This window comes from Balaenoptera physalus (assembly GCF_965194825.1).
Source record: "Balaenoptera physalus genome assembly, chromosome: 2".
Taxonomy (NCBI): Eukaryota; Metazoa; Chordata; class Mammalia; order Artiodactyla; family Balaenopteridae; genus Balaenoptera; species Balaenoptera physalus.
Genome location: NC_138883.1, coordinates 23,379,790 through 23,405,384, shown reverse-complemented (window position 1 = coordinate 23,405,384; position 25,595 = coordinate 23,379,790). Strand labels below are relative to the sequence as shown.

At 37.3% G+C, this 25,595-nt stretch overlaps 1 protein-coding gene across 20 annotated transcripts in view; it reads left to right on the top strand.

Annotated features, from left to right (window-relative positions):
• NRXN3 (neurexin 3) overlaps window positions 1-25,595 on the top strand; it is a 1,702,647-nt gene that overhangs the window by 1,669,881 nt on the left and 7,171 nt on the right. For 2 of the 20 annotated variants that reach the window (XR_014260952.1, XR_014260953.1), the window contains exon 21: window positions 23,144-23,832. The exons of the other annotated variants lie outside the window; for them this stretch is intronic. The gene's annotated coding sequence lies outside the window, so the exon portion shown is untranslated. The remainder of the gene's footprint in view (window positions 1-23,143; window positions 23,833-25,595) is intronic. 20 annotated transcript variants of the gene reach the window in all.

Sequence of the window (25,595 nt, the reverse complement as noted above, 5' to 3'; positions counted from 1 at the left end):
TTGTGGAAGGGGGAAAAAGCCCTGAACAAAAGCAATTTTGGCGATAGGCAGAAAAGGTCTACATCATGAACATATTTTTAGAAACAGCTGGTAAAACAAATGTTCCAAATGTGATGCCTGGAGCGTGTCTATTCAAACAACAGGGTTGTTTAAAGATAAAAGCAGCTAGTTTTAAATATCAGCACTAGCAGTGATTTCCACACTTATATTTAAGAGATGAGAGAGCTTGCTAAGACTTTTTGATTTCTGTTTTGTTTTCTGGGACAAAGTCTTTCACTCTTGTGGCTTTGTTAGTGAGTGAATTTATCAGAAGCTGCCCATCAAATAGTTAAAATTGTGACTATCATCACATGGAAAATATTTTTTCATTTACATATAATTGATTTTTTAAAACTGTGCTTTATACTTCTAAGAATGTTCCTTTTTAATAGCATCTACATGTAGTCCAGAAGATTGAAATGGGAAATTGATAATGTGCTTAAATTATCACTGATCTTATAAGCCATGTTTCGAGAAAAGTCAGGCAGTGCTGCTAAGGGGCAAACATTTGTATTTTTAGCCATTAAAAAATCTGATGTCACTTTTCATTTGCCACATTCAGAGGCTGCCTTATGACCTCCCTTGTCATGACTTCATTTGTTTACTGAATTGTTTTGTTCTGGAGCCACTGCCAAATGCCATTTCACAGATTGGTGAAATAATTCTTTATTGTATTTTTACAGTCATTCCAATTTCCAAATTACTTTCTGCTTCTCTCTGGGTCAGGCATTGCACAAACGCTGATTTGTATTATTGAACTTGATAAGCAGGCATTCACCTTATCAGCTGCCATTCATGTTGACTTTTTCCTCCACTTCCTTCACCATGGTTCTATTTTCATTTCAGAAACTTTCAGTAGTGCCTCAAGGAGCCTGAGTCACCATGTTGGACCAGGTGGGATCTTAGCCACTAAGAAAGTCTTCATTTTTTAATGATGCTCAAAGAACAATCTTCAGTACCTCCTTCCCTTCACCCCCTGCCCCCGCCCCATGAGGCACAAGGCTTACTCAATAGATGGAACTGAGAAATTTGAAAAGCGCTTCACTTTCATTTTACTCATTAAATAAACACAAGAAAACTATCTTTTCTAGAACCCAGCATATGCACAAGTGTGTCTCTTTGCTATTTTACCCCAAACTGACCTACTTGGTGGATAGATTTGATATTATATAGGAATAGTCTAGGACTGATTTTTTTCTTTTTTTCTATCATGCTGGCTCTGGAAAACATGATCATAAATACTGACAACCCAGGTTTTTAAACATACATATATATATATATTTTTTATCTTTATACACTTGCAGTAAAGCATCGATCAGTAACTTTTATGGATGGTTCTTTTGATATAAAATCAACTTCATATTGGAGTTATAGATCCTGCAGCACTTATCACACTGGAAATCTGACCAAAGTCTTCATACGTGTGTGTATTAATTAGATTGTGATTATGCGTCATTTGTACATAAAATTGCACAAATATACGTATACTTACTTCCTCAGAGATTTTTTTTTTAACTTCTGATTTTCAAATAATTTATAAGTTAGAGAAAAGGTATAAGGATAGTACGTAAAACTCCCTTATGCCCTTACTCAGATTCACCAATTGTTAACATTTGCCACATTTGCTTATCATTCTCTCTCTCGGTATGTGAATGTATATAAAAAATATTTATATGTGTCTATGTACATGTACACACATATATCTGAGCCATTTGAGAGTGTGTGTAAAACATCATATATTTTATGATGTTTTAGATAGATACATATAGATGGATGGATTTAGATAGATACATATAGATTTCCCCCTGAACCATTTGAGAGTAAGTTGCAGAAATAATTTCCTTTTCCCTGAATCATTCAGCATGTATTTCCTAAGAACAAGGGAAAAAAAAATCAGAGTACTGTTATCAAAATCAAGAAATGTAACCCTGATACAAAATCTCACCAAGAGTACATATTCAGATTTTACCAGTGTGCATAATGGGCTTTAAAATTATTTTTTTCCAGTCCAAGATCCAATCCAGGATCACATACTGCATTTAGTTGTCATGCTCAGGAATTTTTGAAGCATTTTCTTGACATATTATTTTGTTTTACTTGTGCTGGTCACAGATCAGGAAGAGTGAGTAAATGTCTTCAAGTCCTCCAGGATGAATTGCTGAGGAAGCAAGAGGATATAGCCTGTGCTTTAGCATATGAGTAAGATTTCCTTTCTTAGAATTAACTAATTAAAATTATAGCAAGAAGAACTTGAGGTTTCTCTCGTTTTCATTCCTCAGAGAGCACTGATAAACAAATTTCATATTTCTGACCAACTGTTCATTAATGCTTTCTGTTAACGACTGCCTATTGAGCACTTATGATGTACTAAGTCCTGGGAGAGGCACTAGGGTACAAGAGTGAGCAAAAATAGAGATGGCCCCTGGTGAGTCTAGTGGGGGGGGACTGTCATTGATTAATCAAGTGATGTCCAAATAAATACTTTGATGAGTTCTCTGAAGCAAAGGCGTATGCCACATGTCATGGCAGGGCATGTGACAAGGTAGGAATGAGGGATGCGGATGCAAGGGGGGGGCAGGGAAACCTTCCTTGAGGAAATATTTCAGCTGAATTATGTGGGATAAGTGGAAGTGTAATGGACAAAGAAGAAGGAACATTCATTTGAGCATGCAAGAAATTTTAGGCGTGAGGAAAAATCACCCATCTCTAAGAAGGAGTCATTTGGGAACAGCTGTCCAAGTTATAAAAGGAAGACCTTTCACAGAAATAGGCTTTGGTGTCCTTTTTCATCTTTGGGTGAATGGAGACGAGAGTGACTTTATCAACTCTGCATCACCCCTTGGTGGGCAGTGAGTGGGCTTTGTGAAGAATGGAGACACAATGAGTAAAATGATGCATTCGCTGGAGGAAAGTTGAATTAAAAAAAAAAACGTGAGGCTGTATTTTTTGGTACACCGATTCCTACCAATAAAGGAGAAGGTGACAGGATTATATGTCTTAGGCTGAAGAGTCACCAAAGCCATTTCCAGGTTCTCAGAGTCTTAGATGATACTTTACAGTTTGGTATGTGACTGTGCATCATTTCTTCAAGCACTTACAACTTGGTCATGAGAGGCTGAAGACAGCATCCAAATTCTAGGTATTCTTACATCTTGCAGAGCCTATTAGTGAATGAGTCACTCAGCAGTTTTTTAAAGAAACAGATGTTCCCTCAAAAGATGGTGCTGGAGAAGAGAATTGCATTTTGGTGATGGTAGTGAGTAAGCAGATATCAAATATCGATCTACTTATAATTTACACCATCGCACACTTTAGAGAAAACACATTCCTTCTTCCCCACCACCACCTCACCGTTACAGTCATTATCAGTTAAGTCATTGGATATTTGACTTTAAAGTTGAGGATAATTTCCCAGTGAGATTAATGATTTTGAAGGGAATGGTTTGTACACTCTCTGATTTTTTAATACTTGCCCCACAGTAAAAATTTGTGCTCCTACAATTGGAATAAAAGAAAAATGCTTTGTACTAGGACTGTTTTATAATAATAATAATAATTTTGTGTTTATTATAGATATTCTATATTTATTATAATTAATAATTATTATTATAGTAATAAAGAAATACTCTTTTTCCTAAAAGGAAGTAATTAGAAATATATTCCAGGATGACTATCCCCACCACAAGAGTTCTCTAAGTCACATTTTGGATTGCTAATGGCATCCCACCACCGGGTTGGAATTTAAATATTCCTTCTATCAATTGGGAAACAGCAGGTTTTCTTTCTGTCTGTCATTGTTCGTGTATGATTTCCCTTCTGCTTATAAAAAATCTATCATTCCTGCTGCCCATTGCACTTTATAAGATTACTACTGATTACCATTTAGATTTGTTAAATGGCATAGCACATTTTATGGAGTCAGGAGCCAGTAGCCATCAAGGTCAATAGAAGTAGCCTGAATCAATTATAAATGAGTTATTTTTATTGCCCATACAATGATCAAAGCATGTGCTGCTGCAAAAGCTTAGTTCTAGCCCCTGAATGAAAATAGATAGATGATAGATAGATAGATAGATAGATAGATAGATAGATAGATAGATAGATAGATGATAGATAGATAGATAGATGATAGATAGATCGATATAGATAGATATAGATATTTAGTTCTATGGGATAACAGATTTTTCTGAAATTTTCTTCCTTGAGAGAGGTTGCTTGTAAGCATCTTTTTCAGTGGAATAGAGCCAAATTGTGTTATCTTCCACACACCCAGCCTACCGTGGCCACAGAATCCAATAACTTTTCTCTTAAATGAAGGCGTCTGCATATCCACAGGACCGCTTACTGTATTTCATTTACAATGCACTGCTTCACTCAACACACTCTGAATGAAGGAGATATGCTCCATGGCTTCAAATTCAGGCCCTTCCTCCAAGCAGGGCTTGTTTATCTGTCTGCAACACACTTGGAGCATTTGAAAGACTAGTGATAAGGTTCGTTCAGGCTGTAAAAATGGGCTGAGCATCATGGCCGCTTCTTTCGCAATGGCCTGGCATGGAAGGATGGAGAAGTCCATTGTTACCACACAAATGACTTGTCGATTTGCCTCTGGTATGACTTATCCAGGGAAGTTACATCATTTTAAAGTCAATGAAGTTATAGGGAACATTTATGACTATGGTACTTTAGTTGTAACTTTGCGAGACTGTTTAATAAGTTTGCAGAGAATAAGTTTGGAATCCAGAAATAGTTTGTTCTATTTCTGGGTGAAAAAACAAAGGATGCTTTGTACTTTTACATAAGATCCTTCATCTGGCCACAGAGTTTGGATTCAGACTCAAGAAGTGGGCTTGGAGTCATGTTCCCTTGGCTCTGAATAATGAACAAAATGAACAAATGCTTTTCTCTTTTAATTTTAGAATAGAGGCACCTTTATTTCTGAAATTATACTCAGCAAACCCCAAAACGTTTGGCTCTTGTATGACAGAAGAAGAGAGTAAGAGAGAATAGCTTGATATATGATTGTTTTCCTTCTGCGAGTACTCAGTTAGAAAAGGAGGCTGGTGATACTCAAAAGGAGGGTGTTGCCTTTTACAAAGCCTGGGAATTAGAGCCCATAGGCCTGAGAGTCCTCCCAGACCCTTGCCTGATGCCACTGGCCAGAACCAGGGAAAGAAAGTCTTGGTTTACTATTCAGTGGCAGAGATCCACCCATAATGCAATGGAGGAGAAAAGTCTGCTTGTCCAGTCTCTATAAAAACTCTGTATTTACCAGAGTTTAGATTAATAAAGACACAAGCAAAGTAGCCTCTCCTTCTGGTCTTAATGGTCTAAACCACCTTGTTTCATTGCCCGCCTCCTAAGCCATTTAATCTAACTTGCTCAGTTAACTGTTTGGGCAACTTTGTGAACTTTGCGTGTTAGCTGGTGCAAGGCATTGTTAATAGCCGTAAGCCACCTATTTTTAGTCCTCTCTCTCCTTTCCTTCACACCGATTGATGAAATGGGAAGGAGGTTGAATAGCTTACTTTCTTTTAAGATGACACAAATATTAAATTGACAGATAAACTCCTAGGAGGTTTCAGTCCGTTTCAGGAAACTGATGATATGAGGTCTTTAAGCGTCGACAGTCCTATTAGAGAGAGAGAGAGAGAGAGAGACCACCAGGGAATTGTGAAAAAAAGAAAAATGAGGGAAATGTCTAGATTCAATAGGAAATTGGGGGTGTTGAGAGCATTTTAAGAAAAATGCTTGCTTTTTCACCAGCGGTGTCATTTTGTTCAAAGGGACAAGAAATTTAGTACTTTCTCTGAAGTGTAATAGAACTGCAGACCTATCTCTACAACTTTTACTCTTTTACATAATCTTGCATTTACCCAAGAGCTAGTGAGTGAGGGTTTTCCCATGAGAACTGGTCATGCACAAGATGTTAATGCAGGACTGGGTCAGGCTCTGGGGTTTCATGCATGCAAGATGGGAAAACTCTTCCTTTGGTTAGATTAAGGTGTGTGTATTGTCCAGGCTTCTGGGAATCATAAAAAGTGAGGATATAGCCACAGATTCCTTAGATATCAGGTTTCTGAGGGCCTAGACATTGTGTCTGGTTTTATTTTTTTTATCTTGCCAAGCGTGAGTTTTCGAACTTCACTTAATATGTCTGAAGGATGAAGCTATTTCCATCAGGCATAGCTCTGCCACTCTTAAAAACATTAAGGATGAATTTTCCTTGTTTGTACCTGCTATCCACTAGAGACTAGAAACTGAGAATTTGGCTACCGGCAAAATTCCACTGTAACAGCTAATAGAGTGTTTTGGAAGGATGCCAATGGCAGCCAGATTGAATTAAGTACTTAAACTACTGTTTAAGATCAGTTCTGCAGTTGGGGACTTGAAATCAGTGGCAGACTCACCTTCTAGTTTCCAGCTTACTTTGGGTTTTTCATGTCTTCTCTGATTTCCCCCGCATTTTTATGTCAAAGTGGATTCTCTCTCTCTGTCTTTTCTCTCGAATACATTCACGCTAACGTGAAAATTTCATAATACTTCAGAATTTAACACTCACTTTCATATATGTTACTTTTTGCCTTCTAGATATATTAATGGTATTACGAGATTATTTATGTTAATGATATTCATGGTTCAACAGAAACACTAAAGGAATCACAGTATGTAGTATCTCGTAAGTTGCGTTGCAGACCATGGCAAGAGGGGAGAGCTAGATATCGGAGACGTGGGCTGTGGCCCTGGCTCTAGTACTCAGTGTCTTCATGACCTTGAGCCAATGCCTTACATTCTCTGCAATGTAGTTTCTTTACCTTTAAACCAGTGGTTCTAAACTGAGGGTGATTTTTGCCCCTAGGAGACACTTGGCAATTCTGAAGACATTTTGGATCGTCACAACTAGAGAGGTGCTGTTGGCATCTGGTGGGTAGAGGCCAGGTATGCTGCTAAACATCCTCGGTGCACAGGACAGTCTCCGCAACAGAGAATTGTCCAATCCAAAATGGCAGGAGTGACAAGGTGGAGAGACCTTGCCTTAAGATGTAAATAACATCTACCGCACTCATTACAGGATTATTGTGGGGCTCAAATATAAATGGAAGTGGCCTTCCATTTCTGATATTAATTCTCTCTGGTATCGCACAGATGGATGCCAAAATTGAATCTTGAAAGGAAAATGGATGTATTCTCCTAGGCTAAAAGTTATATATGAAACTATCAGATTAAAATATATGAAATACATCCATTGCATCTTGCTCCACAATTTTATGGTTTTAAACCAATTCTCTAAACATAAAGAGAAACAATGAAAAAATATTAATCTTAGAAGAAACCTAGCATGCAGTGACTAGCATGCAGTGACTAACATAGATAAAGGAAATTGGAATCCATGCAGCTAATAGACTTTTCTATTAGTGTACAGCCATAACACATCTTTCCTAATAGAAGCAAGCCCGAAATGATAAGTTGTTTGGATCACATTAATTAACATTCAGCTCTATTAGATTTGCACCTGAGGTTGGGTTCATTTTACCAGTGCTGATGAATATCAAACTTAACAATATCTAGCCGCATTATATTAGAATAAAATATGTTTTACATTGAAGGCAAATTTTAGACTCAACTCTTAATAATGGCCTCTTATATTAACTCAGATAACTAGAGATAGTAAAAAAATGAATTTAATTCCAGTGACTCAGACTACAATATATGTTATAGCAGTAATGAGAATTAATCCTTTTTGTTGCTTTTATTGTGCAGTTGCCTCATAAGTTTATATATAACGCTAGAGTTTATGAGGCATTTTTACAGATATTACTTCTTGCCTTATTTTTGTAATGCAGTCCTCTTAAAGATGTAGCTTGGGATCCATGGATGAGATCTGAATGTCTTCACAACATTTTATTTACATAGACATTTTTACTGGGAAAAAGCACACAGTCTCCATCAGATTTTCATTGCTTTGTTATCCAGAAATGTTGAGCCATCACCCTTAAAACAAAGGCTCATCTCCTCCTAAATGCTCATTTTTACCAAGTTCTCCTTAAATGACACTGTATTTGTTCTATCAGTATATTAGCAAATCATCTCTAGAGTACCAACTGATCAATAATTGTAAATTTCCTAATTGACATACACGCAGATTTTTTTTTAATTTAAAGATTCCAATTGGAAGCTCTGCCATATAGCTAAATTGAATAATTATGCAAATGCAGTACAATATTATTTAATTGGACCTTTTGGAATGAAAACAATCCAGGTGTGCAAAGCTCTTTGCAATCTGGGACAACTATTCTAACATATATCTGCCAAGGAACAACATCTTGTATGTAAACAGGAAGAGGAAAACAGCTTTGGCTACCCTCCCAAGAAAATCTACATGAAAGAATGTTGTATGCATTGTGGTATGTACAGATTCTCAGGTGTTCTGTTATAGAAGTACCACTGTGTAAGAACAACTATATAGACAGACTAGAAATCCAGAGAATTGGTAGCTAAATAAACAGACTTGTCCCACACCCACCAATAATAATAACAAATGCTCTTAGCCCTTAAGAAACATAACAAAGAAAACACAGAAATCCAACATTTCTTACTGCTGCTGAGATTTTAAGTACCACTGGAAAAGCAAACCCCATTACAAATGCTGACATTTTTCCCCAGAGCCCATTCTCTTTATTTTCTTATTTCTATCTCTGCCACCTTTCTCATCTGATAAGGGATTCCCAAGTACCGCTCTTATAACCGTAAAATGAGCACAGAGTATGTACAGCAAGACACCTCCTCTGACTCTCGGGAGGGCGCAGCCCTTTTAACCTTTCCCTTTCTTGAACCAACCATTTAACTGTATATTATTTGCTGCTCAGCTTCACAGCTAAAGACACAACATTCTACATGAAAATGTCACTGCTGAAAACATTATGCAGTGCTCAAAACATAGCCATGTGTCCATACTCCTTTATGTTCCGGTAAAGACTAGGACACTCAGTGTGACACAAAAGGGGCCAGTTAACTATTTTACCAAAGGTGGTATTCTAAGTTAAAACTAAACAATTGAAAACGACAAAATTAAAATCAAACACAGAAAAGTTTGCATTCATTCCCAACCGTACTTGACCGGGACTTGCAGATTCCAATAGCCCTTATCATCCTTGGGCACATTTCTCTTTTCACACCCTAATTTCTTCAGAGAACAAACAGAATCATGGTAACTTCCCCAAAACACTGAGACTACCTTGTAGGGTCCCTTTCAAAAGCAAGAATATTCTTTTGGGTTCCATGGCCATAACAAAATAGGTAACCAGGTCCCTCCTCCGAAGCTGTCCTATGCAGTTGCCATTCATTGGGCTTTATGAAACTGCGGAACTGGGCCATTTTAAAATATCTTCTTCGGCACCATAATACCTTTTAATGACATGTAAGAATAAATGTTAATATTACTCTCAGAATAGTTTTTTTAAACTTTGAAAAAAATTCAGCATCTGAAGATTTCAGTTTTGATATCTCCTCGCACATTCTTTAAGCTTCTGTTCTAGGATTTGTAGCCACTTTTGCTCATGGGAAGCTCCTTTTTGGCAGAGCTTTTCTTCAAGGGGCTGGAAATGTGGTGTGTAGGGTGAATTGAATAGCTACATCCCAGATGACACAGTTGAGGGATTGAATGGAAGAAATTTGTGGCAACCAACGTAATTATTCAAATTGGAATGTGGCCATGGCCCCGGGGTTCATATTTTTCTTCATAAACAAAGTGGTTTGGGATTCAGTGTAAGCATAGGCAGTTAGGATTTCGACACTAAACCACATCCCTGCACAGAGCCCATGGGTTTTCTGGTTGATGATCATGATAGTTACATACGAAATTTGACAGTGACAGCAGGGGAACATCACCCTATCAGACTTAGCCACTGTTAGGAGGATGCAGTTTAAATCCTGGCATGCATGGAATAGCCTATCTGTGAATGGTTTTTAAAAACAACATAGTAAATTTCAATCAGAACTCAGTCCTTTGCAATTGATTTTCAAGTTGCCACAACTCTGCATCATTAAGCTAGAGTCCTTTCCAGTGAGATTTCCTTCTACTGTTATATAGAGAAAAAAGTTACTCTTCTCAGTAAAGTTCAGTTGGATGCTACTAACAGTTCAAAGAATTTGGACTAAAGTGGTTCTGTGCACTGGAAGGAACCCACTGGCAAATGACAAAGATGCTAAGTGCGATGTGTAGCTATTGTTTTCCAAGCTCATGCACTCCCACTCTGCCTTCCCAGTTGGCTTTCCTGCAGCATCCAGTTCCAAGTTTAAGACCACAGGGTCATACTTGAGTGGCTCTCATCGAAACTCTTGCCAACTGACTTCTGATACACTTAAAGGTTGTTAAAACCAAGAGCCCTTCTTCCGCTAGGAAATGTTACACTTTTAGTGTCATCCTGGTTTGTAAGTTCCATCCACTATTCCAGACAACAAATAAAACTAGCCCACATGACACAAAGCTACCTGTGATGCTTTCTAACTATGCTTTTCAAAATCTATGTAGCTTTCTTTTATTTGGCCACCATTATAATACAAGCTATCCAACAGAGAAAGAGCTGCTTGTAGCTTTAGAATACAGATGGGTAATTATTGTGATGCAGTCTCAGAAGACCTTGGATTGAGAGCTCCAGAGAACATCATACATCTGAACACCAGCACAGTACAAAAGATAGAGGCGTAGAGCTTTCTGAAGCAATAAAAGTCAGCCGTACCCAACACTTTCTTCTAAAAGCTGGAGTTGTTAGATTGAACATTTATCACTGTTTATGTATCACCTAAAAAAAAAAAAAACCCTGACCCACTAACTCCTATGCTGCCTCTTTTGTCTATTGATCTGTTGATGCCTGATTTCCATATAGGACTCTGCCAATGGCTAGTCTCCACAGTGGGAAATCAACTTTCAAACCTTCATCCTTGGATTATTAGATTCCCTTCTTTCTCTGCTCAACATCCCATGTATCCAAAATAATACTCTTAGCACCCTATCCTAGGATTTTGTCATCTCACTGCAAGAAACACAGAAATTATTACGCCTTTCTAGGACCCACTAAGGAAGGAGTGTGTGAAGTGGCTAGGTAATTGACTTTTGATTCTTAAGGGAAAAGGCAACATAAAACATATGCTTCCATTATGTAATGGCATAGAGTTAGGTAAACTAAATATAGTCAGTTTAAAATATTTTAGAAATGATATTGTTGGCTTTGGAAAATTTTTGAGCTTCATTAGCAATAGCACTTACCTTCCTTAAGTCATTGGTTCTTTCAAAAGATCACCCTATCTAACCCTTACATTTACAGGCAATAAAAGGGGGCTCAGAAAATTAAAGTCACTTACTTGAGGTTCCATAACCACTAAGTAAGGTTGCCTCCACGCTCTGCTTCCTAATGTCATATCTTTTCTAGGAAAGTCAGGAGAGCTTACTTTCTGGAAGTTTTTCTTATTAGCAGGATGTATAACCTGTGGGGAAAAGACACAACAGCATTCGATTTTATTTATCTCTCTGGTTTCTCTGGAAACATATTGAATAGACACTACTATCCTTTTCTCCTTCAAGGCTTTCTTTGGACCACAAATGGTGAATGCCACTACTTCACAAAGTTATTCTTTTTACCATTAATTGTTCTTTTGTGTTACTTTCTGTAAAAGTATCAGAGAGAGTTATTCTCCAGAGACTTCTAGGTAGTTGAGTCCTTGCTTTTAGATTCTTTCTATCTAAACCAAAGAAATGTCTTAAGGACTGTAGGTTAAACAAATCTCTTCAAATATGAAGGCTCTTTAGAAGCTAAAATGCACAGACACTCAAAATGCGGTATCTTTCTGTCTTGATTTGTGCCCATTAGCCAGGTCCACAGGGAAATCACTTTTTATTTTTCAATAATTATTTATTGGGTCCTTATTATGTGCTATGGCCACATTCCTGTACCTCTTCTCTCACTGTCTTTACCTATCTGGTCAACACTGCTCACAACTTTAAGTAGCAGTGACCAAGGACAATTGTCCACTGTGTGCTACTGTCCTGTCCAAATGCTGGCTTCAACAGAACTGAAAGGGAAAATAGGGCTTATTCAGAGTAGTTACAAATGCTGTTCATAAGCACAGGGGTAACTTGCATGGGGTTATTGCATAGGCTGGGCAGGCCTTGCATCGCTCAACTCGAGGGGATACTCTTTACGTGAACTACAATAGGCACTGCATCCCCTGGAGCTATACAGTGAAGGAGCCCTGACATTCAAGCAGACAGATAGATGCAGGTACCGTAACAGTATGTTCTCTTGTTTCTGGCTGAATAATATTTTCAAGGAAATAAGATACCCTCATCTGCAAGGAGAATTTGTGTTGAGCCAAAACAAAACCAAAGATGAAATGGATATGGTAAAAACAAAATGATTTGTCTCAGTTTTCGTGATACTGCTCCAGCCCTGGATTTGCTTAGTGGCTTCGCCTATCTGTTCCTTAAAAAAAGAGAGAGTAGGGATGACCTGTCACTATCAAAAAATTCTACCTGGTGTCCAAGATAATAAGGATTTTCCTAGTGAGTTGTTTACAGGAGGACTAATATATTTTGTACTGAATACCTAAATAATATGTAATAAAAAATGTAACATTTTTCAAGTAAGAGAGACCCCAAAAGCCTAGCCCTAGGTTACATGATTTTGCAGAGATAATACTTAGCACTTTATGAATTTTAAGTTTCAGCTTTCAGTAGTATCCATCCATTTGAAGAAACAAATATGACCTTTTGGCTAATAGCATTGGGGGAAACATTACTATAGATTAGTACTATGAAACAGAAATAAAATTAATGAGCAAACATTCTAACGGAGTCACTGCATGTGAGCACATTAAACTTCTGCATAAAGATAGAGATTGTAAGTGGGTTTCTGGGTTTCACCATTCTGACGTTCTTAATTAAACATGGCACCATTGCTAAAGATAAAACCTTTAATGTTTCTCAAATCTTTTCTTTTTTAATAGATATCTCATACGGTCATCATATGTAGTGTGAAAACTTAAAGATCAAGTAACATATTCATCTAAAACAGCATAGGGAAAATATATCAGGATCTGTTTATTATCACCGTGGAGAAATAATGTTGGAGACCACGCTGAAAAAAGATGATGTGGTCTGGCCAAGGAGATATTAAAAGTGACCAGATGACTGTTGGCACTTCTGTTTTCAAAGCTGGCTATAACTCTTCCTCACTTTGTGACCCTAATCCGAAGCCAGGCTTGTGTCTTGTCCTCATCCTAACACCATGTCACTCTAGCAGACATGGTAGACTCCATGGTTCTGAAAGGACACAGTTGGAAGCTAATTCTTGTGTCTTCTGTCCTACCTGAGACTGAGAGTAGCATCTGTGCCTGTTTGATGAGTACAGAGAAAGCCATTTTTCTTAACACTTTAGAATAATTAGTGGAGCCTACCAGTCTGGGGTTAAAATGCAGAATAAAAATAATAAGGTATGAAAAAAGAACAATGTGATGAGATTCTCCAACAGTTGGTTTATAGCGCTTTTAAAAAATTTTTGCATAGAGTCAATGATGGATTAGGATATAGTATGAAAGAAAACAGTATGGGACAGAGATATTAAGAGAGCATTTGTAATTTGATAACTCAGGAAAATAGCAAAGGAATCAAATCATTTAGACTATATTGATAGGTACTTCATAGATAACTGAAGCATCCACCACATTACATTTAGACTAGGTGGAATATCCAAAAACATTTATTGTGTGGTCCTAAAATCAATGTATTAGTAATTATTAAGTAGCTTTCAATGTGCCAGTAAGAGAATTATTATTCTTATAACATTTCTGAAAGTATGTATGTGTGTGTGTATGTATATATGTGCATTTTATAAAGTGCTGATATAGCTAGCATCTCCTTCTATTAACTCAACATCCAGTGAAGTTTATCTCCATCTTACAAACAAGAGAAGTTATGGCTTAATTCAAGGTCATAGAGAGTGGATCACAGCCTGGATTTAGTCCAGGTCTTTTGATTCTGAGCTCAACGTGATTTTGCATAGGAGCCCTTTGGGGAACTTTAAAAAAAGCAAATATTCAGACACTGCCTGTCATCCCATCCCCACTACCCCCAGCAGAGACTGATTTAGTAGGTCTGGCCCTCAGAGCCCCTCTGAATATCTCATTGTACAATAATGATTTCAAGGGCATAAGAGTTTGAAATAAATCTGTAGAGATCCTGGGATCTCCTGTGGAAATTGTTGTTGTGCCTAAAGATTAGCTTGTTTATAATTTCCCATACTCACTGAGAACTGAATATTTTAAAACATCCTGGTTTGCAGTGGCATTGTGGTTTAATGTAAAATATATAGGATTGAGTTTAGTCATGGCTATTCAACTTTCTAGTTGTATACTTTGAGCAAACTAACTTCCTTCAGCCCAAGTTTGCTGATAATGTAAGATGTAATTGAAATGATTAAGTGAAATTAAATATTTAAGGTGCTTAATACAACGTCTGGCAGAGAATATGTTCTCAATAACTCTTAAGAACATGTCCCTCTAGAAGTAGGCTTCTGGTTAATTTAGTGTTTTAACTATAAAATTATAATTTATATTTTCTTTCTCTTTTCTCATATTTGGGAGGATCACTATGTCAACCATTTGATCATACGCATTTGTCTCTGAGCATGTATCTTTACTAATCTAGAGGCTCATGTGCATTGAGTTTTTGGAATGACTAGGGAATTTATCATAGCTTCTCTCTAATCTACAGTAGTTCCGTTTACAAAAATTAAAAATAAATCTCATGATATGTGTCTTGCACATGCAGGCATCTCTGTAGTCTTCTCCTCTCTGGTAAATCAGCTGCTTGAGGCTCAGGTCAGACACAGTCAAAGCCATGCAATCATGGTACATCATCTTGATGTCAAATGCATGAGTCTTGAGCAAGCTTTTCATGTTGTTTGCATAGTACTAATTTCCACTGAGTATAAAAACGCCTTGGTGTTATTGATTTATGAACACTGTACACTCCTTACAATGAAGATGGATTTTAGGGGAAAAGAGGGTGTTTTCAAGATATGGTGAATTTTATTGTATCATGTCGTCAAGTTCAGCTATTTCTTGTGGGCAACGTAGAGAACTTAAGGGCCCTGCAGAGAGGAGGCAACAGGTAGAATGCCCAGCTGCTACCACCAAAAAAACACCAGCACAAAGAAAATGATCAGAATTCTGGTCATAATGACAGACTAGATGAGCTTTTGTGGAAAACAGAAGCAAAATAAACCTTCTTGAATAATTTATTACTCTAAAAATACATTCATAACATGTCATGGTATGAGTTCAGGAAAAAGATCCCACTACTGCTGGGTTCTGCTGTCAGTGGCTGTAGGGCCACAACAGGCAAACAAACAAAGTACATTTTCACTACCCTGATCACCAGTCCTCCCACTGATAATTTGTTTGGTCCATTCCTTCCTATTGCCTGAAGACATGCATCAAAGTCTGGCAGCTGTAGTCCTGACTCTTCTGTTTATTTTATCTTTAGCTTTCACAACTGCAAAGGAAAGCCTGAGTTTTTAATAAACATCCCAGCACCAGTTTATGAGAGGGAGAATGAGTTAGATAGTGATGTGGTTTTTTCGGATGGTTTTTTAAGCCAGCTGTGGGTGAGAAGGTCCAATTTGCATTGGAACTGCTAGCTAGAATTCAGGGAAATCCCATCTGGTTTAGAGAAGAGTAAAAGAAAATAGAACAGAATAGAGGATGCAATGCTTCAATAGTTAGTTTACAAACCATTTACTCAACGCCTCATGTGGGAGTAGCACCGTGCTTGGAGCTACGGAGGTCTGCAAGAGAGAAAAATAGACTGGCCTCCCTTTGCGAGGTGTTTTCAGGCTATTAGAGGCATTGTTCCTTCACTAAGCAGTGATTTCCTGAGCTCTTACCAAGTGTCCAGTACTGCTGCAAGTACAGTGGAGAATTAGACAAAGTCTCTGTTCTCATGGAGCTTATATTCCATAAATAAATGGGCATGAAACAGCTAGTAAATACTACACAGAGAATCACGAGGGGACGGTCAGTTAGAGAGCAGGTTGCTTACTACGGAAGCCATGGAGGGCCTCTCTGAGGAGCAAACTTGGAGGAGAGACCTGAACCACCAGAAGGAACAAGCCAGGCAAAGAATAAGGAAAGGAGTGTTCTTGGAAGGGAAGCTAGAGAGCATGGCCAGAGTCTGAGACATCGTGGGTCAGGGGCAGCTGTAGGAGGTGAGATGGGAGTGGTAGGCAGCTAGCAGATCACAGGGGACTTTCACAGTGGGTCACGGTACAGAATTTGGGTTTGGAGAATTCTACCTTTGAGGATTTGAAGCAAGACAGTGACTTGATCTGTTTTACATAGTATACTTTTTAAAGATCACTTTGACTTCGTTACGGAGAATGGATTTTAGGGAGCCGGAAGTGGAGGTGGGGAGATCAATTGGGAGGCTATTGCAGAGCCCAGGCAAGGAATCGTGGTGGCTTACTCTAGGACATGGGTGACAGCAGTGGGAGAAAGGCAACGTGAGGAATTTGTTGCCAAAGTAGAGTACACAGAACTTCCTGGTACACTGGATATGTGGAGGTGAGTTGGGGTAGGGGCTCAAATATCATGACTAATTAGGGGCTTGTACACCTGGGTCAAACCCAAAAGATGGGAAACCTAGGAGAGGTGCAAGTTTAGGAGGAGAGTGAAGTCCAAAGTTCTCTTTTAGCCATTTTGAATTTAAGGTGCCCCTTAGAGACTGAAGTAGAAATGTTGAGTAGACAGTTGGATATGGGAAATTGGAATCTGAGAGGAGGTTTGAACTGCAAATCATAGTCATATAGATGGCAGGTCTTTACAGCCAAGGGGCAGGATAGGATCACCCAGCCTAGGGCCACACCTGGGACCAGCCATGAAATGGAGAGATAAAGGGTCAGAACAGGAGGAGGAAAGTTGGAAAAATCTTGGGCTATTCAAGCTAAAGGAAGAAAGAATTTCAGGCAGAGCTTTCACTTCTGACTGGCACACAGGTCATTTTTATGTGGATAAAATAAATCTTTTATATTACCTACTGTCTTGGATTTTAATAGTATTGTAAGAACCTAACAGTTTGCAAATAATGAGCCATATGCATATATTGGCCCTAAAAATCCACAGAGAAGCAAGGTTAAGAAAAGGAGAGCAGTTGCTAAATTCATGGCTTTAAGCTCTATTTACACTGCTCTTTGTTTTACTTCATGAAGATATTCGATGACGATAACTCTTGATTAAATAAATTAGTGCCAACAAGGATAACTTTTTTGAATCCCACCCACTTCACAAAGCAGAGATCCAAGTGCTGCAAGCTGCTCTATTTTTGTAGTTCAATTCAACAAATATGTACTGAAGACCTGTGGTGTCCCTGCTCTATGTTAGATGGATTAAAAAACACAGAATAATTATAAAGATTCAGCTCGTGCATCAAGGAGTTTATAATATCCTGAGTGAAGAAAGACTTACTTATACTACTACCTGATTACCATTAAAACAAATGAAAATAAGAATATTAATTCCTGGAAATTTTTTAATTGAATTTTCCCTTTTGTGCATCTTAACCAGTATTAACTCTTTTGGCAGAAAAGAGCTAAAATACTACCTCGACCTTCCATTCCCTCATATCCTCATCTTACCCCACAGTTCTAATGCCTGTTGGGATATGTTTTCCAAGGGAATTTGATGAGAGTTCCACCCTTGTCACCATCCTCTTTGGTCTCTTCAGTAGCACCAAGTAATGCTGAACTCACAGAATATAGCGAATAACATCTTCTTGCATTTGAATTGAATATTTCATAGTTTCCAAAGTAATTTTACTTAAATTTACATACATATGTGAGCTGGAAGGATGAGTCTTCCTGATTTTATAAATGAGCAAACTGAGACTCCAGGGGTTGGGCTGAGGAGTGAGTGACTTGTCTCAAGTCATGTGGTTTGAGAGGAAGGGCTCCTATGAAAACATACCTCAATATGACCTCTTCAGAGCTTAACTCTAACCCACAGAAGAGTGAAACAAAGTAACTGTAAAATTACATACATATATAACAAAAATTCACCACTAAAAGGTGAACTAATCAAGGTTTAAGAACTTAGCACTATTGGAGGGGTAGGAACAGAGGTTCAAGAGAGGTAGTAATAGTGGCTACTTGGGTTAGGGTTTTTGACTGAGGTCATTATTCGTTTGATGCTGACGCAGATGCTCCAAGCATCCCACTCAGAGTAGCACTGATCTCAGTTGTCTGAGACTCAGCCTTCTCTGAATATGAAACCCTCATAGCTGATGCTATGGTCAGCTTTGAAGAAAATAGTAACAAACATTTGAAGAGCTCTTTATAAACACTTTCAGATTCAAAATTTCAGTTGTATAAACTTACCCTTTGAGGTAGGTTAATTGACCAGCCATTATAATTGCCGTATTACACAGGAAAAGACAAGCTCAGGGAGATTAACTGACTTTTTCAATGTCCTAACAAGCTAGCATAGTAGGTGATACAACCAAGACTGGAACTTAGGTCTCCAGACTCTAAAGTTTCTATCCCATATACTAGATTTCAGGTACAAGGTGAGCCACTTTGGTGATGTAAGATTTTAATGCTTTTATGGAAGCTCTAAGCTAGTGTGGGGTTAAAAAAAAAAAAAGCAATTAATGATATTAATTAATTCATTCATTAGTTCATTCAATAAACGTTTGAGTGATTATTAGTATTCTGGTTGGTAGGAAAAATAAAGATAAAAAGATGCTATTCTTGTCCTAAAATTCTGAGTGTAGCTGAAACTGAGAAGAAAACAAATTAAGTGCAGTGGAGTGTTGGAGCCAGTAACAATCTGTACAGGACGCAGTAGGTTCACAAAAAGGAATGGAGATTTGGGGACAGAATTACAGATACAAGTTAAGGGTTTTGTAAATACATAGGGAAAGAAGTCATTAATGTAAGGTCCTTCCATGTGTAAACATTCTATTCTACCAGGTTTGAAAATGCAATACTACCTTTTGTAATGTTTTATCCATTCTTATGAATCTTCTTAAGTATGAAAAATTACTCTCAATTGGGCAAGCAGATCACTGATACAGAAATACAGTTCTAAGTATTGGGCTTGATGGTGTTCTGTGCTCTTTTCCATCTTGGAGGTTTAGTTTTTCTCTTTCTCCCTCTTTACTGTAATTAGGTGTGTAAAATGTTTGGGAACAGATAGTACAAGAACTTCTTACTTGGAACATTTTTGTTCAGCATTAAAAAGAAAATGTTAAGTTTTTTATTTAGAGAAAATACCATGTTTGAAGCAGTCTTCACTCTTTCCCTGAGCATCACCCATATCTGCAGAAGAGGTTGTGAGAAGTCGGGGTAAACGCAGGGCTCATTTTGTAACACAAGTGACAGCCATCCTCACATTACTAGGATTTGACATCCAGGCATAGTGTCTCTGTTTTTATTCTAAGCCAAACCATGATTCAGAACTGAGCCATTGATTCTCTCAGAAAAATCCCTCCGTTCATCCCACAGACACATAACATATCAATCAATGAAAAGGATTTTGTGTATTTCATAGGAGGGACAGATGATGAAGAGATTTATCTCATATACCTGATGCAAAAATCTTGAAAATTCTCATTAAGTATTTGCTCTCCAGACTCCTTTTTAGCCTTCCCTGATTACAATTTTTTAAGTCTTTCCCTGGTGTTGTACTCTGATTCCCAAGAAGGTTGCCTCTTCCTTCCTCTTTCCAGTACTTTCAGTGACAAATTTAAAATATTTAATGTTATGCAAAATAATTCATTTGGACCTTCCTCTTGAACCTCACCTGTGCACACTGAAGACAATGTCCTTATCAAGCAGGACTCACTCTCCCAGAGAGGCGGGTTTGCTCCTTGAGTTCCTTGAGTATTCTTCCAGCTTCTCAGGCACAACATATTTCTTTGAAACAAGTGCACTTTCCAAGATGCATTCTGAGTAATTCCATCTTATTGCATTTGATGTTCTTAAAAGTCTGATTTTGCATTTAGACAGGGTTATTTGGACATGCTGGGATAAAAATGGTCCCATCAAAATATGCTGTTTCAAGTCAAATTATTGTATTATTTGTTCTCAATGGCAAATATAACCCTAAAGCATTCTTAACACTCAGTAGAGGCATAGATACAGAACCATGAAGTTATTGGTAATAAAAACCTAGTGTAGATATGCAATGAAAGATGAAAATGAAGTTGTGACCTGATTATGAGCTACTGGCAATATTATTTTCTATCTTATATTAGAAATCAAATGAGCTTTGTGTATATTAACTGATGGTTGACTTATAAAAATGTGTAGGCACTGATATAGTGCTGTGTTTGCTTCATTTGAAACTGTGGCTTCCATGGATTTAAAAAATACATATTTTATTTGCAAAGTGACAACCATAAATTTTGGTATGTTCGATTGTTTAGCCAGTGATTTCCAGAAAGTTAAGTGGTGTCCTACTTGTATGAGTTTAAAACAGGCAATTTTGAAATAGGTAAATTACTCAGTAGAAACCTTAGGAGATCTCAAATTGTTGGTGTATCTTCCTCAAAACACCTCTTATTTTCCAGGAGTATGTATACACTAGACATATCTTATTCTTTATAAGTCTCACACTTAGACCACTTATGTTTCCTACTTTAAAAAAATGCTTATGAAACAAAAAATAGCCCATGTGAATGTTATTAAAACTAACTTTGTCCTACAGAAGTAATTTGATGCCTTGTGAGGCAATCTGTACGTTTATAGGGTCTTCTCATACAATAAAATTCAATGTTAAAAGTATAATTATTCAGAAAAATTAACTAAATGGCAACAAGGGTTTTTCTTTTCCTATACTGTTGGGATTTTTATCCTCCTCCTAAAACCTCCCAGCTGCCCTTTGTGAAGTTCCTAGAATAATGATTAACATTATAAAACCAGAGACTAAAAATCTTGGTATGGACTGACCCATGGGGACACATTACTATAATTATTTTAAAGTAAAATAATAAAAGGGGCATCCTATAAGGGACAAAAGTCTGACTCATCCTCACAATTTATTCTGTTTGTCAAAGTCACCCAAAAAATTTCTTAGGAGTGGTTGGAATTGACTCAGAACCAGGGGCTCTCAAGTGTCTTACCTTCGTGGTTCGCCTACCTGGGTTTTCCAATCCTTGGTTGAACATTAATGTTCTCACGGGGATAAAATATTTAATGTAATTCTTGTGATCTCTTCCAGTAGAGGCTGAGGCCATTTCTAAAACCTCTTTCCCCATGTCCCTTTCACAGTATCTTCACACACACACACACACTTTGTCTCTTTTTTCCTTTTCTCAAGGTTTAATCGAGCATTTTGTTTCCCACATGGTCTCTAGAAGACTGGCAGTTTCCCCCAATGTCCTTCAAATAAGCCGCACTCATTTCCTGACTATCCTGTAGTTAGTTTACTGATGCTATGCCACTATGCTCTTTAGAGTGGAGGAGTGGAGGGGGTTTTGCCTCTATTAGCTAAAAAAATCTGTGCATTTATCAGGTACATTTAATTACCACAGTTGTCACCCATGTGCCCTGTCAATTTGGCCAAGCCCAAGAACATGTATATGGAACAGTATTAATTATAACCCCTCTATGTCTTAGAAAATTTACCTTCTGAGGCTATGAATGAATGTGGGCTAAGTTTCCTAGAGCAGAACCCATGAACTCATGTGTATTTTTACCTCAATTCCTGCCACTACAGGCTCTACTTCAAGCCCCAACACACGTACACATTTACATGCACATGCTTACAAGAATGTAATTGACAAAGGCCTTGGGATGACCTTTGCCCCTACTGGAAAGGCATGATACTAAACCCAGTACCTTTCTCCTACTCTCAAATCGGTTTTGTCTTGCTGACCTCTTCCCAACCCTAACTTGCTGGTCTGTTTTTCTATTTTCCCTAAATGCAACTTACTTTAAGCATGTATTAACTTGGTTAACATTCCTGCAGTTAAAGGATAATAGACAATTACCCATTTGTCAGTCTTAGCCTCTTTCTTCTCTCTCAAATGTCTACTTATGACGTACATCCAGACTGCACGCCCTTTTTATTTTTTTTTTGAGAAGCAAAACCAAAAAAAAAAAACATTTCTAAAGAAAATGCAAAATTTCTTTTTAAAGAAAATGCAAAATTTGTTTTTAATGTTGGCTGTCACCAAAAGGGGAATCAATAAGCCAGAAAATACAAAACAACAAAAAAAGTGTCCCCTGACTGCTCTGTCTGTGCCTCCTCAGCGTGTGCATCTGGTTGTTCATCTCTGAAAGTGTGTGAAATACTCTTTTCTTTAAATTATTTTTCGTTCTTTGCTCCCTTCTTGTTTGGGAATTAAGTGCTTTTTGTATTATATATATCTATCTGTATATATATCAGTGTGTTTCTTTTTAATTGCTAGATCTTTATCTTTAGATTTGGTTTTATCCAAAACTATGACAAAAAAAGTTATGAATTGTTTTCTGCAACTTTTCCCCACTCCCTCTTTAAATGTGGAACAACTTCAGCTGCAGAATCCCCACATCCACATCTTTCAAATAAGCCCAGTCTCACTAGAATCACATGCACCATGGGTGGCATGGGGAAGACAGGTGCTGTCATTCAGACAGTAGCCTTTCTATATAGGGAAGTCATGAATGACCCGGCCAGTGGGCTCCCTATACAGCTTTGTCTTTCGATTTGAAGATCTCCACCCCCTCCCCTAACTCTAGATGGGGCTGTGTGCCTGCCGATGAAGTTGTTCAACTTGAATGCATAAATCTAGTCTCCTTGTTTTTGCTTTTAACCTTTTGATCATTATTATAAGTATTACTATTATTATTTTATGTATCTTGGCTACTTTTAGTAGGGACAAAAGTTTAACTGTTTTTATTATTTAAAAATCTTTAATGAGACTGTAATGATTTTTGGAGTAATTGCATGTTGAAGAAGTTGCAGCATAGGGTGTGTGAGATTGTCAGTGTTAGAGTTCTGTTCTTTATTTCTGTAGATGGGCATGTGTAGGCTCATTTGTTTTTGTATATTGCCCATCCCTTCCTTACAGCCAGAAGCTCTAATGCAGCTAGATCACTCCGTGCCGCCCTTACATGGACATGGCGACTCACTTACACATTTACTCCCATCATCTTCATCTCTTGTGTAGTACACTCATAGATATGACCCTACCCTTTCTGCATCTTTCCTTCCCATACCCCTCCTTCCTTTAGCATTGTTCAAACTGATATGCTGTCATCCATCCCCTTCAATTAAAGGAAGTCTACACCTTGTCAAAAAGACAAAAAAAAATTACAATTAAATATATATCTGAGAACCTATAATAATGCAGAAGTTCATTCAAAACCCTCGAGATTCATAGATTTTTTTTAAAGGTGAATTATAAAATTAAACAGGTTTTTAACATTTTTTTTAAATCATTGCAATCAGAATAATTTCAGATTCAAAACTGATGCCCTCCCAAGCCCCTCAAAGTAAAAAATTTGTTACAGTGCAGATGTGTTTTCTGTTCACGTTATGTCGTGTGGATGTACGTGCTGTTGCCTCCCTGTATCACCCTCTGTTGTAAATTATTATATTTGAAAAATTAGACATTTTGCTCAAAAGTTTTTAAAGAAATGACAACAAAAAAGCAAGTTACAAGAATGTGGCACTTCTAGTTGTCCAAGAGCATTCTTACACAACTTTCTTTTGTAAATTTTTCTTTCATGCCAAAAAACATGCGGGCAATTTGTTGATGTAAGTTGACTATAAATTAATACAGTATGCTTTTTTTAAGTTAAATGGTTTTGTCTATCTGGAAATGATTTCTTTATTTTTCCTAAAACAGCCTCTATTTTTTATTTGCTTTTACTTTTCTTTTCTGTCCTTACGTTGTGAATGCCTTGTTGATGCTGTTTGCTCTCTTTCCCTCTAGTTTACTTTGAACCTGAAGTTGATTTTATTTTCTACTGTGTGATTTTGAAGACGATATTAAGTATTTTATTTCCTTTGTGTCTATTTGCTTAATTTTCACTGTTATATTTTGTGCTGAATTGCTTCTAATGATCAATGTGAATTCTACTCTTGGTAGGAGGGTGTGGGTAAATTGTTCTTACCATCCAAAGGAAGCCTGGCCTCTTTGCCTGAACCAACTTTGAAAGCCTTGAAAGCAATGGTAGGCTCTACAGTGGGATATGAAATTGGATACAACCTACAGGAGGCCTGTACTCCAGAAGAAAGTTAGTTGAGTTAACTGCAAATGTTATCAGTGGTAATACATCCTAATTTAACTCCTTAGAAAGCATTTGTGGAAATCAGTCCTTTATTTTATTTTCCTTCAGCAGAGGGGAAATAAGGTACTCTCAAGTGACTATGGTAGAGTTTGGCTATCCAGGATTAAACTATCACCATCACTGCAAGCTACAAAATCACTTTTACTGAGAATAGAGAAAGAACCCCAAAGTTCAGAGTATTGTCCTATGCTAATGATGCCTTCCAAAGTATAAAGCTAACTACTGGTGAAAGCACACCTGCACACAGTAAGCACCCGAATCTCTCTCTCTCTTTCTCTTTTTCCTTTTCCATTTCTATTAATATTTGCCATTTCTCTCAAGGATTTAAACAGGTAAGCTTTAAAAGGATCCTAAGATTCTACCCACAAGAAACATGATGATTTTCACATCTATAGTTTTATTTAGGAAACGTCTCAGGTAGGTATTGCCATTTTGTATGACTCTACGGTGAGAATACTCCTTGACCTTAAAGGTATTTGGTCAATGTTGCCTTATCACTTCAGGAAACAAAAGATCAGCAAGAAGTGCTATATAATTTTTAAATAAAGAGATTACTTGCTTCACTTTAGTTTTAGGTATTAGTATTACTGTTAAAGAAATATCAAACTGAAGAGTGGATAAGGGATATGTTTCCAGCCCAGCAGCTTCAATGAATGCACTTTATCTGCCTCAGTTTATATGATTTTATATTGTTTGACATGTTGGATGATATTTTAGGTTTAAAACTAAGAATCTCCTAAATGGACTATTTTATCTAATTGAATTGAAAGCTTTTATTTTTGTTGAGGATGCTATCCATAAGTCCATTTGATATAAGGCTTATCATTTATTTTAAATGCAAGCTCTTGGGATTATTATAAATCATTCTTCAAACTCTGCATTTAAAATAGCCTTAATAATCTAGATCCTATATTATTATACTTATACCTCAGCATACGACTACTACATAAAAAAAGGTCAGAAAAAAAGTCATCAATGATTTCAGTGTTTATAGGCCCAAAATATTAGTAGAAATGATACTAGTAACTAGAATTTTGGAGTAGCAGTTTCTGTGCTAAATACTTAACATGCATTATAATTAACATTAACATGCATTATTATTATTCACATTGGTGGCTTGAGATAGGCTGTGTTATTATTCCCATTGTACAGAGATTTTAATAAATTTGACCAACTCATGGCTAGTAAGCCACAGAACTGTGTTGCCAACCTGCATCTGAGTGACTT